This window comes from Meriones unguiculatus, chromosome 1, assembly GCF_030254825.1.
Source record: "Meriones unguiculatus strain TT.TT164.6M chromosome 1, Bangor_MerUng_6.1, whole genome shotgun sequence".
NCBI lineage: Eukaryota > Metazoa > Chordata > Mammalia > Rodentia > Muridae > Meriones > Meriones unguiculatus.
This window is the reverse complement of record NC_083349.1, coordinates 167,082,369-167,095,922: the sequence shown is the minus strand read 5'-3', so window position 1 is coordinate 167,095,922 and position 13,554 is coordinate 167,082,369. Positions and strand designations below refer to the sequence as shown.

General features: G+C 43.4%; 1 protein-coding gene across 6 annotated transcripts in view; it reads left to right on the top strand.

Moving 5' to 3' along the window:
• Positions 1–13,554, top strand: part of Ntm (neurotrimin) — a 966,537-nt gene that overhangs the window by 642,447 nt on the left and 310,536 nt on the right. The window lies entirely within an intron of this gene.

The following is a 13,554-nucleotide window of genomic DNA, read 5'->3' as shown; positions in this document are numbered from 1 at the left end:
CTAATTTCAGGTGTATGTGACAGGAATTTGCTAAAGAAAGCAACTTGTGGTCCCTATTGGTTTTCATACTGTACACATTTATAGGAGTTTCTTGTGAGCATACTAGCCTCTTCTGGATCCTGTACAAACTCCAAGGACTATTACCCAATTTCAGTGATTTCAGTGTTGTTGTTGTTGTTTTAACTCATCAATTTATGTTGTTAGTCTTTTCTGAACATAAGATCTCTTTCTCAGCCTCCTGCTGGATACTTCCTTTTGTATGTCTCACTTTCACAGATTTTGTATTTAAGAAGCCCCAAACTGGATTCTGAGTCTGCATTTATACTCTGAGTTCTTACTCTTAAGCCCACAAACCATCTGGCCACCAGGCATCTGGATAGACACCTTGAAGACACCTAGGGGTCTTATCCTGATTTCTGATTATCTCTTGAGTTTACTTTTGAATGGTTTTGGTCTGGCGTTTAAGCATCCACTGTGGTAGTTCAGACCCTTTTTTCCTTCCCACTTGCATGAGTAAAATCAGTTAGCTTCCAACCACAGGTCTCCAACCCCATAAAGAATCCCCATAGCCTGCCTATACTGCTCTTTCTACCCCATTTAAGCCAATGTCTTGCTTCAATCACTGTTAACTCCATTGTAAGCATGGATGACTAAACACTCAATAGTTCATGCAACATATTCCTTTCCACTCTAGACTTTTCTACCTAGTAATTTAATTCTTTGTGTATTGTCCTCCAGATAAGAGGCCAAGCTGTGGGACCATAGCTCTCTGTGATCATTGGCATTATACTCTAGTGTGGGTGAATGGAGAGCTGAGTATATTTTTGAAAGAAGTGGCTGGTGTATCTGGGCCTCAACTTGGTACTACCAAGTCATTGACCGTTTTTAGAGTAGGCTTTGCTCACACTGATGACAAGTGAATGAAGAGGAGTCAGCCTGGCGGAGCTGGAGAGATGAGCATTGGTCATGTGAAAATCCTGATGAATAATAGTTTGATCTGGGCTAGAAGAAAGCAGTGGGGACAGGGAGCAGAGGGGCAGAGGCTAAAGAAAGCACAGACTATCCATCTACAGACCTTAGAGGGCTGCCCCATGAAAAGGGGACTTGTGAGCTGTAGCAAGTGCCTGAAGAGTTTTGGAGATAATGACACATTCAATGTGTATTCCAATAGGAGGCTTCTGAATGTTGTGAGGATGGATTGTAAGGATAGGAATAAAGGAAGAAAAAAAAAAAAGAAAAACACTGTACTCTCCCCTATGGCCTCTTCATCATTTGACACAACACAGTTCTGATATGCTTGTCCAGAAACTGGGTTCATGTCTAGAGATCCCCATGTAGAGAACTGTTGATGGGAATACGTATTAGTGAAGTCACTACAGAGGTTCCCCAGTAAACTGAAAGCAGAATCCTCAAAGCTTTGACATCACCATATTGGAGTGATGGCTATATGACTGTGTTTGTAGTAACATTATCCCTCCCTTCCTTCCTCCCTCCCTTCCTTCCTTTTTTCCTCCCTCCAATTCCTTCCTTCCTTGCTTCCTTCCTTCTTTCCTTCCTTCCTTCCTTCCTTCCTTCCTTCCTTCCTTCCTTCCTTCCTTTATTTCTTTCATTTTTGTTTTTGACACAGGACTTCTCTGTGTAGTCTTGACTGTCCTGGACTTGCTTTGTAGACCAGACTGGTCCCTAATGCACAGAGATCTGCTGGCCTCCCCAAGTGCTGGGACTACAGGTGTGTGCCACTGTGCCTGGCTGTTATACATTATTCTTAGTGGCCAAGTCATGGAGTCATCCTAAGTGTTCATCAAAGGAGGAATGAATAAGAGAATGTAGTAACTATCCAGCCTTACAAATACTTAGTCATTTGCCACAGTGTGGATAGAATGGGAGAATATTTTGACAAATGAAAACAGGAAAACAAATATTACCTGATCTCATTTATGTAGTGAAACACAATAAATGGACTCATGCAGGTAGAGAGTGGAATGTAGATACAGGAGGTTGAAGAGGTCTGAGGAGATGGTAGGAAGAGGGCGACAGAGCTGGAGGATGGGTTGGTGGAAGAGGTCTGAGAAGATGGTAGGAAGAGGATGACAGAGCTGGAGCATAGGTTGGTGGATGAAGCACTTGCCTTGTAAGCCTCAAGACCAGAATTCGACACCAGAGAACTAAAATTAATAAAAGCCGGGTGTAGTGACAATGCTTGTCATCCAGTACAAGGGAATAAGCTCCCTGGAGCCCACTGGCCAGCCACCTGGGCCAACTAGGGAAGTTCCAGGACAGTTACATTGTTTCATAAGTGAAACAAAAATGGTGGAAAAGCTCCAAGAGCAACATCCAAGACAACAAATGGACAATAGACATAGAGAGTGGAATGTGGATATCAGATATGAAGAGATCCAAGGTACTACACACACACACCCATACACACTTGCATGTGTACTTAAAATATACCTCATGAACATGCATACACATAGATAATCATAGATTTTTAAATTAAAAAAAAATAAAAGTGGACAGAGGCTCAGTGGGGGGGAGCAAATCTCATGGTTTCTGATAGGCTGACAGCATTGGTGAGCATAGCCCGCAGTTGAACGCTGCACATTTCAATGCCACTGGAAGGGCGAACCTTGAGTGTTCTTATCACAGGGTGTCGGATGTTTGAAGTGATGGATGAATGGCTTGATCTGTCTGTTTCACATTCATGATAATTATAATATCCCTTTATACCCCATAAATATGTACAGCTCTAATTTGTCAATGTACAATTTTATTTTTAAAAATGGACACACTGATTCCCTATAGGCAATGTTGCTGTCGGGATAGCAGATGTCTCATTGCACCAAAAATTTGACTATTGGTTTCTGTCTGCTGCTGCTGCTGCTGTAGTTTCTCTGTTTGAAATTTCAGCCCTTCTCTGTGGGCACTGACAAACCCCTGTCCATATACTAAGATGCTGCTCAAATCCGGCCTTACACAACTTATCTCTTTTAATCCTTAGAGCAACCATATGAAGCAAATATTTTATCTCCACTTTACAGATGAGGAAAAGAGGCTCACAAAGATTAAGGACTGGCTCAGTGTACATAATGGTGTCTTGGGATTTACAGCTGGGCATCGTCATCTTCATACCTGCATTGCCACCCTCAAGGCTCCTGCTAGCTTGCATGATGGAAGAGGAATAATTACTGGCTCAGTGTCAGTCCTGCATCCCTGGGGTCAACATGACTCTCTGAGTATGTGTGACACTCTGTCTGGACTCCAGTGCCTGTGCTGTGACATGGCTTTTCCCTTACTCTGTCATATATAGTCTGTCCCAATCTAGGATGCTACTCCTCCCCTAAATAGAAGGCCTTGTGGTAACTCATCCAAATGGATCACTTGCTCTCTTATCTTTTCCCCCAATCTGGATGACCCTCAGCCTTAAAGAACAACCACACTTTAGGGACATGCACCTCTTCCCCAGAGCTTTCACTGAGTCTCCATGCTCTGCCTGTAGAACATATGTCACCTGGCTCTACTGTGGCATCTCATGCTCCTCCACTCTTGTTTTATTCATCTTCTCTGAGGTCTGAAGTGAGATTTCGATCCCCTTTCCTGTCTTTGGAGATTCAGTGGGGTGGGACATGGGACCCAGAGGAGCATTGCTCTGGAGAGTCTGTTCTCTGTGCTCCTCACACCCTCTTGCCCTTCCATGGGCAGAAGCTCATGCTTCCATCTTCCCTCACAGTAAACGTCGCACCACATTGCTCTAAGCCCTCTGCTTGTGTCTACAGGAGAAGGGTGGTGTGTTCTGGGCGTGGCGGTGAGGGTCTGTGTACACTGTCCAACAAGCCTGGATGGTAGGAGCATTCTGAAGCCCAGGATCATACTGTCACAGTTTCAATGACACAAAAGAAGTCTGCGATTAAGACGTCCTGCCAAAGTATCATAAGCAGGGTGTGTCTTCTGTCTTCAAGCACAGGGTAGGCTCTAGCCTTGCAGAAGGGTGTCATTAGCCAGATGGAGCTACGTTCTCTGAACTCTGGAGTACACTTTCAGTGCTCTGAGCAGTGATTCTAAGTGAACAGCCTCCCTCCCTGCCCTTTCCCTTTCTGTAATGCAGGCGTTATAATAATGGGGAAATGCCCTTGAAATTGTACCGTGGAGCCCATGATTCCCCAGCAGCTTCAGCTTCCATCTTCCCAATGACAGTATCTCTCGCCTGGCTCTGCTCCCTTCTGTTACTCCTGTGTATGAAATGGCAGGAAGATTTGGGGCCCTGGGCTCTGACAGGCTGAAGAACTGCATGCTCAGCTCACCCCTGCCTCTCCTGCTCCAGCCCCTCCTTTTTCCACTTTTCAGTCCTTCTGCCCCCACAACCTGCCTTCACTCTAGGCAACCCCCTGGTCCTGGCAGTGTTCCCCCATCTTTCCTGGAGGCCTTGTAAATGTACAGACCATTTAGACTTTAAGACAGTGGGGCCACTTTTCATCTCAGGCCAGGCTGCTGCCTGGTTTTACAGGGTCATAAAAGTCCTGACAGGAGTCATAAAAGCCTCCAATTGCACTGCAGAAACCCTTGGAGTATATTTTAAGGGCCCCTGAGTTTTCATTTTGCTGCTTTTATGGGGACTCGTAAAAGCTGCGTGCAGTAAGCCCACTGATTGGCTGCTCAGCACGGAGGTAGTTAAAATTACAGCTTTAGACAAATTGTTCCAGTCCCCATAAATCAGCGTCCAGCTTGTGGCAGGGGAAGGCTTCCAGTTCTGCAGCATCCCATGGCCTCTGTGTCCTACCACCCAGGCAATGCTACACTTGGGCCACACCTGACAAAGCCTCCCATCATCTTTTCGTGAAACCTTCCTTGCAGCCTGAATGCTGTTTAATCAACCAGCTGTTTCTATGAATTTTAACAAACAGCTGGTTAGCTTTTTATTACTATAAACCTGAGTTTAAAAAATAGAAGGATTTATTATTTTTTTAATCTGGTCATGGTAGAGTCAATCTGAGGCTCTGTCAACCTTACTTCAGTATCCTGCTAAATATAACCCCTACTTTGCTTCAGGAGGTCTCCATCTTTTATGTACAGCTGTTCTTTTTCTTCCCATTCTTCCTGTGGTTCTGGTTTATTGAATATGCCCCTATAAAGGGCTAGTATGGAATCAAAGTGATCAATAGGTTTGTCAGTCTCTGATTTCTTGTCGTTTCTCACTCTTATGCCTGGCTGAGCTCTATAAACCAGCATGGATATCTCAGGAGATTTTATCAACCTTTCATGAGCTTATGGCTCAAGGGTGTACTGACAGTCTTAAAAATCCCCCAGATGATGATTGCAGGGGCAGTCATTATTTTCTCTTCTCTTCCTTACGGACCCAGGCTCAGGCAGTCCCCACTGATGACCTCAGGAACAACCTGTGGCTCAGGCCGTCTCACCCACTGTCATCCAGAAGCTTAGGAGAGGGTGGCCTTTTTGCCCGCTTTGGCCTGTCTGCCCATTCAGGAAAGAAAGCTTTCCAAAGAGGCTCTGATGGTGATGGAAGTGAGGAGGAGTCCTTGCTGGTACTCCCTTGAGAGAAATGTGTGGCTCCTATTTGTGTGTCTGCCTCTGTTCCCATGGTAACTACCTCTCTCCCCTACTATTTCTAAAGAGCACGTGCTTGTGGGAGTATCATTCTAAAAAAGAATGATACTTTCTCCTCCTCTTCTGGAGACTAGCCAAGTCAATCCTTCCAGAAGCACTGGGTATCTTATAACTTGGGAAATGTCCAACAAAATGCAGATTGAAGTCATGAGTCAGGTGAAGTAAGGAGAAAGGTTGCGGTAGAGAGGGAATACACTAGGCTGTTGTCAGACTGTGGGTTAAAAAGCAGTATTAGCCTGAGAAATAAGGGCAAGATGCATGCGATGAAAATTCCATCACCGTTAGTTCACTTTCATAGTCATAGCTGAGAGAGCAGCCTTTCCAAGGCAAGAAGGAAAAGGGGTGCAGCCTTTGCTGAGAATCTCCTGCATAAGTCAGAAGAGGAAGCAAGTTCTCCTGAGATATGCTTCTGCATTGAAGGGCCTTATTCATTTCTTAAATAAATGAACCATTTGCAGAGGTTACAGGCTACATGAGAGAAAAACATCTTATTTCTGTCTTGTTCTAGTTTTATATAATTATTATATCAACTGTAGCTGATCAAAGCATTCATTAAAGAGAAACTATTGCTCCCATGCTTTTGTTGCAGTTTGGAGAGATTTGACAGGCTTTCTATGTCTCTGGCTATATTTCCCTTTCCTTTTTCATGCTTGATTTATCTCTTCTTCCTCTCCTCCTCCCCATTCTGCATGCTGGTGATTTCTAACAGGTAGCCTTTTCTTTCCACCTGGCCTGATCAAATCTCTTTTAAGGCATCACGGAAAGCAGGATCCCAGGCAGCTTTGTGAGTTCAGCTGTGAGTCCAGTAGGTGAGCGCTGAGACCCACTCAGCCTCTGAGATATCAAGCCAATCCGGGGTAAGGTTGGAGCTGACCCTCCATTGGACATGTCCTGGGGTATTCCCACTTATTTTCACTGTGTTTTCCTTTAAAATTATAGGCTGTGGGCTGAGCAATAGCTTTGTCTCACTGGCCAGGTACATATCTGATACCCCTTTGTCATCCCTGGAGGGAGGGATTCTTGTGCCAGGAAGGATGTCATATCTTCGGCTCCCAGTTCCAATGGAGTCATCCACTTTCATGTCTGGTGTTATTCCTCCTTTCTTTATTTCTGTGCTAAGCTTCCTGTGGAGGTTCCTTCAGCTTATTTACCATAAACCCTCCCCCCAGTGGATTTCAGTACTGCAAATGAATTGCAGAGGATATGAGTTAAATATGGAAAACGTTTGGGGTAAATGTGTACAAGTGCATTTTTCATATTAACATGCCTCCATATCGTATTGTGTGGCATAATTTTATCACATTCTCCACTGGGCTAATGATAGGCTCCTTCACAAATTTATAAAAGTCTGCTTTGGTCTTTCCTCTCTATTTCATTATTCATTCGTTTATTCTCTCACACATTGCACCAAGCTTAGACTCTGCACTGAGTACCACGCTGGTGCCTGGGGACATGGAGATAAATAAGAAACAGTTGCTGTCCTCTTGGAATTCATAAACAAATAGGGCAGAAAAAATATAATCAATTGCTTACTAAACATTGTGGAAAAAAGGCAACATAATACCAGGAGGAGGTACGGGTAAGAAATGACTTTCTGCAAGTGTTTTTTATCTTATCTGGATTTTTCTAAAGAATGAGCAAAGAGCATTTCATGCAGAGCAAGCAGCACAGGAAACTTGCAGAAACAAAGGGCAGCGTGAGAGCTGTGTGACACTCCTGGCTATGTGCTGAGGAAGCATAGACGGGAGCATCCTGAGCAGACAAGAGACTGAGGAGGAATTTGTAGGTCAGATTTTGAGACAGGGCTAGTGTAATAAATAAAACCAAGTTTAAATCACTAAAGACAAGCTGCAGGGTCACATATGCTTCTGTGGGAGTGTGGGGCATCCGATCTCTTCAGTACAGTGAGTGTGAGTGCAAAGTCTATTGTGCATAAAGCAGTGCACTTTGCATGGAGTCGATGCTGACAGTATACAAACACACACCTCACATCAACATTCTCTGGCTTGGAACTTTGTTAGAGAGATAGGACATAAATATAAAAGAGTTGATTTCCAGGAACACATGTAAACATAACACAAACATGCACAGAACACACCCACGATTGGTTGTAAAGTTAAGTGGTGAAACCAAACATGAGTAGTATCAGCTAGCATTAAGAACATTAGTAACATTTATGGCCCAATACTCTGCTTCCAGCTATGTAAGCAGAGGAGTGATTATATAAACCTGGATGAGCAAAGAAGGCTGGATCATGGGCACAAGTTTAAGGAAGACCTGGGAGAATGAATGAGATACAGAAACGCTAAGTCTAGATGGGCAGGAAGACAAAGATCAAAGTACAGCCACATGAAAAACTAAGACACTGCGAGAGTCTTCGGAATAATGTCTATTAGAGTTGGGACAGTGTTTGCAAATAGTGGAGGGTCTTCAGAGGTCAAGCGTATTGTCTTGTATCCATTGAAGACTTGGTGTAAGGAAGTGATATGGCATTGGTCACTCTTCCCTTATGGAGTTTTAAGTCAGATTTGTTGTATAAAAGCTATCAAATTCAATACTTTTTAGTTATTGGAAATATTACTTCTGTTCAGACAGTGTCTTACTTTGTAACCCTGGCTGGCCTAGAACTCCCTCTGTAGCCCAGGCTGGACTTGAACTTGCAGGGATCTGCTTGCCTCTGCCTTCTGATGGTTTGGATTACAGGTGTGTTCCACCATGCCTGACTGTTATCTCTCTTAGTAGGAATTTAGGAGCAGTAGGTGCTGATATATGATCTATTGAAAAGGATGTCAGAAGGGACAAGAAGTGGACAGAAGGGGCTCTGAGCAGTAGTGATTTCAGGACTAACCCTTCTAAGAATACAATTCCTGTTCTGCAGACAGATACCGAAACATACAAAACCATTCTTGGTCCCCAAAGAGGAGGGTTTGGGCCTCTGCTTGCAACATTTTCTACTGCTAGTTTACACGGGTTTCAGTTTGGTTTCATCCTTTTTCTTTCTTTTTCTTACTACCCATGCTCCTGAATCATTTCTTTCCCCAGAAATCTCAGGCAATCATTTGAATCTTATGGCATCAGATTGCTTGGGTTTAGATCCAAGTTCTGTTCCCTCCTTGCTCCGTGATCTTGGATGGGTGGTTTAAATTCTGTGCTTCAGTGAACTGATCTTGGAAAATGCAGAAAATATGAAGGATGAGTTCTCAATGTTGAAGATGCAGTGAATCCTATAGAGGACACCTGCTTGCACATAGTAAGGCTTTGGCAGTGTTAACCGCCATCATTAACTCATCAATGGCAGAAGCTGCCTCTTCCTTTTAAAGAGAGGCTTGTTTTTTGGGGAGCTCTCCTGACTTATTTAGCCAAAGCTCCTGAGCAGAGGGTGAGTCTCAAGCCTGGAAGATGAAGTTAGGAGGGTACTAGGTGAGGCCAGAGGGGAGGGGAAGGAGTATCATATTACCAAATGACCTAAAACTCTGCATAGCTCTGTGTGGACCTGACCCTCTGAAGTCAGCAAAGCCAACATTTCCTGCTTTGCTCTAACCTCACACTGAGCCTGACTGACTCTCTGCACCCTATTTCCAGTTTGTAGGCATCAGACTTTTCTGGGGGTTGGGGGCTGATCAAAAGCCAAGCCGAGTTCATGGCTCTAACCCCTAGGGGTTTGGCTTAGTGTTCAACTTGCCTTGTTTTTATGGGTTAATATCCTCTGTCATAGGCTAATGGCATATAATTTGTATTTCACATGCACAGAAATAACGACACAGACACATATACACAGAGAGTTGAAGGGAGAGGGAGGTACACAGTGGAGCCACGTGCAGGTACTGCTGAGGCTCCCGGCCTGAGGACCACACACTGAGGATGTGGTTTTATGATACACTGGTCACTTCACAACAAAAGGCTTTTCCCAGTCAGTCTGTCTCCAGATCAGACCACGCCTGTACCCTTGGTTGAGTCTCCTCGCAGGGCCTGAAGCCTACCTTAATTGCTTCCTTGGAGTCTGCACGGAGAAATCCCTGAGCTAAGGTTTATTCTTTCCTGGCCTTACCACTTACAGAGCTATTCACGGAGATGCTTCTTGTTTGGAATTTATTTCTCACCCAGCCAGTTTAACAGCCCCCAGCTCCTCATGTAACCTTTTTATGAAGCCTTTTTTTGTTTTGTTTTGTTTTGGTTTTGCCCCTGGATGGCCCAGAGCTTGCTGTTGTATCATTCTGTAGGTCTCATAGTCTCCTTAATCAAATATTAGCATAATGTATTAGCATATCTATAGCACAATTATATTTTGATTACCCTAGTCCCAGTTAGACCAAAAGATGCCTTCAATCTAGATATAAATAATTTAGAATGTTTACACCAAGGAGAAATCAGGAGAGGGAGAAGAAGAAAGCGAAAAGTGTTTGTGTGTGTGTACTTATACACACGTGCACATATGTATTTACTGGGGTGGATAATTGTAACAGCACATTACTGCTTGTGTTGTTACTTTATACCACAACTTCTCTGTTCTATTCTGAATAAAAAGTCTAAGCGTATATCTAAAATACAGGTAGTTTCTGCAAATCCATTCATTTAGCTTTTTTAAACTTGTGTTTTTTTTTTTTTTTTTTTAATTTAGGACAAAAGTAAAAACTAGAGGTGGTTTTCAGCTGCAACTTCTTTTTTGCATTCAGAGAGAGCCTTGTGGAACTCCATGCGAGCCCAGTTTTCTTTTTGGAAGCCCTCTCTCCCTTATCTAGTTAATCCCGCATATGATCACGGGAAGTATTCCACTTCCCTGGTTTCTCTAGATTAGTGTCTTCTGTCATAGGGTAACAGAGGTCTCATAATTTGGGTCTCAGTATTTCCGAGACAGACAGACAGACAGGCAGACACATACGTACAACAGAGCTTAGGGAGAAGGAGGTGCGCAGTTGCATTGCATCAGCAGAAATAGCAGCTGGGTTATCTGTGGTGGGATCATGATCATTCCAACTCTGTGGATTTCCTTCTGCCTTGAGGATTGATTTAGCTTTCATGTGGCTGTGGATGCTAAGATGAGAAGGACTGCTGTCCTTGGGAACTTTTAAGTAATGACATCACGGCTTGTCCTCTGTTGAGCAGCATGGTGAGGTGTTTAAGGCCTGAAACACGGGCAGTTTTAATAGTCACATTTGCAGTGGGTGATAGATGTGCAAGCCCACTCACTGACATCCCTACTGCTTCACCTTTCTACTCAGAATGACAATGAGGCAGTCGAGACAAAGAGGCTTAACTGTTCTTTTGAATTTGCGGTGAAAATGTATTGCTTATGGGTAGGGATTAGGATAGGGACATCATTGAGGCACTATGTGAGAGCTTGGGCATGACTGATCATTAGATTAGGGCTAGGAAGGGAATTTGTTGATGTTTCCAGGCCCCAAGCCTACGGAGTCTGATTCTGCGCATCTGTAGGTGGAATTTCATTATTAGCTAACATCTTGCCACATCTGGGTAATAGGGATTTAGAGAGTGCCAAAGACCTGAAAGCAAATCTTCTTGGATAATCAGTATCTATAAAACCTTAAGCAGATATCTCCCAGTTTCCTTCTGTTGTCACTGTGTTCTAACCCAGATCTTTCTTGGGTGCTAAAAGTGCCTAACATGGAGCCAAGCAGATGAGAGCCACCTTGTTAATTTGTGGCGCAGTTATGGGCAGGTGAATGCCTTTGGAAGGAAGGGGTATGTGGAAGTTATACTGTGGGTTTGTCATGGTATTTAATAACACAGAGCACAGATTCTGAGAAGTTTCTCTTTTGTATTTTTCTATTTCTATATTCAGTGTGGTGTTGGTATTGCTTTCATGTCCCCCCCTTTTTTTTCTCTTGGTAAATGAGGGCAGAGATAGCTGGTTCTCAGCCCTCTTATTTCCCAATGTACTTGCATTTTTCCTGCAGCAAATTCCTGAGCATACACTATTAGCACAAATAGATGTATGAGCTACATTTCTGATTCCAGTGTTCCTTTTTTCCCAAAGGAGAACCATGGTTATTATTTTTTGAACATCCCAAAACAACATTAAAACACATCTAGAAGAAGTGAAAGAACAGAAGATTTTTAACCATGTCCGACTATTTTACTTATTAGTGTTTTCTCCTGTAAACATCACTGGAGACACCTCCCCATTATTGTGATATCAGGAATAACCCCCTTTCCCTTTGATTTGTTTGATTAGTCATTGCTTTCTCCTGGGTGCTGCATTCACTCGGCTGATGCATCTTGACACCTCTTTAAACAAGGGTGCTCCGTATTAGGATGTGGAGGAGTTGACAAAGTCAGCTTCGCTGTCTTTCCACGGCTTGAGAAAAACTACTTCACCCAAGGAGACCTGGCACCTGCCGCTCTCAACCCAAAGTGGTGAGAAAACTTGAGAATGGAGAGCGGGCCATTGACTTAACACCGATGGCTTGCTTTGTGTGTGTTTCCTCTCCTCTGTTCTATGTGGAAAAATCTAGGAGGAGAAATTGAGGAAGTAGAGAAATATTTCAATCTACCTAAAATAGGAAACAATCCCACAACACAAAAAGCCAGAGATTGTGAGAAGGCAGCTTCCCTTTGAAATAGATGAAAGGTGCTTTTGCAAGGCCATCACAAGACAAGGCATCATCTCTTTGAGAGTGGAAACTTTAATAAGATATATTCTGTCCTCATGATTCGTTATGGCTCTTCAGAGTTCTGCCTTCCCTGTGACAGACAATGCCTGAAGATCGTGTCTATTTTATCTGAAGTAGTAGATGCACAGTGCATTCCTTTGACCTTGCTTCAGCCTATGGTGATAGTCGTCTATTTCAGCATTGCTACTCTCCTCTGACTAGCCCGGGTCTAAGACAAAACTAATGAGCAACAGTTGAAGCCTAGCTCCTAACTGCGGTTCTCATTGTACTTTGGGTTGTTTTTTTCCTGTTTGAAGATGAACCTGCAGTAGAGTTTGGAGACAGAGCAATTAAGGAAAGATGGTCATTCATATCAGGACCACTTGGAAACCCAGATACTACTGGCGACCCACTGCCAGCACAGGGTCACTAGGAGAAAGACTAAATATAAAGCACCCTTTGATGTAGGACCTCACAACTGAGGCCTAGATCAACAGACTCACAATGTAGGTTTCCAGGCTGACATTTCTGGGACTGCTTTTGTTACCCCCTGCTTTGCTTTATTCATGCAAAAGATGAATCCCCAGGGGAAGAATCAAGTCAAATTAGAGCAGCTGAGAAGCTTGCTATTTAAGGATGTCTATGGTGAAGTTCTTTGCGAAGGGATAATCATCTACCTGATTTGCATTGGTTTTTGTAAACTTAGTAGATTTTTTTTTTGTGTGTGTAACAGATCTTTATGAATCCAGGGCAAATAATAATGCATAGCATCAAATACAGAGTCGAGTGTGTAACAGATCTTTATGAATCCAGGGCAACTCGTAATACATAGCATCAAATACAAAGTCTGGCAGAGCTTAATTCTCATCCTAGGTGAGCTAAAACATATAGCCAGACGTTGTAATAGCACTGAGTGAAGAAGTTAATGGAATATGAATTTTTACCTAAAACATGCTGTAGTGTGGGGCTGGGGAGATAGCTTGGTCTAGAAGTGCTTGCCTTACAAGCACAAAGATCTGGTTTTGTTCCTCAAGAATTTATGTTAAAAAATGCGAGGTATTGTGGAATGTGTGAGTAATTGCCTTTTCGTGCTGGGGATGCAGAGACATGTAGATCCCTGGGCTCACTGACTAGCCAACCCAGCATACTTGGCAGGCCCCAGACCAGTGTGAAATCCTGTCTCTGAATAAAAGGTGGCTAATACCTGAGGAATGACACCCAAGGTTGAACTATGTCCTCCACACCTATGTTTGCACACGCACACCTGCCTGCACAACACACAAACTCCAAACCTTTTTTGGAAGATTTATTTGTTTTTACTTTA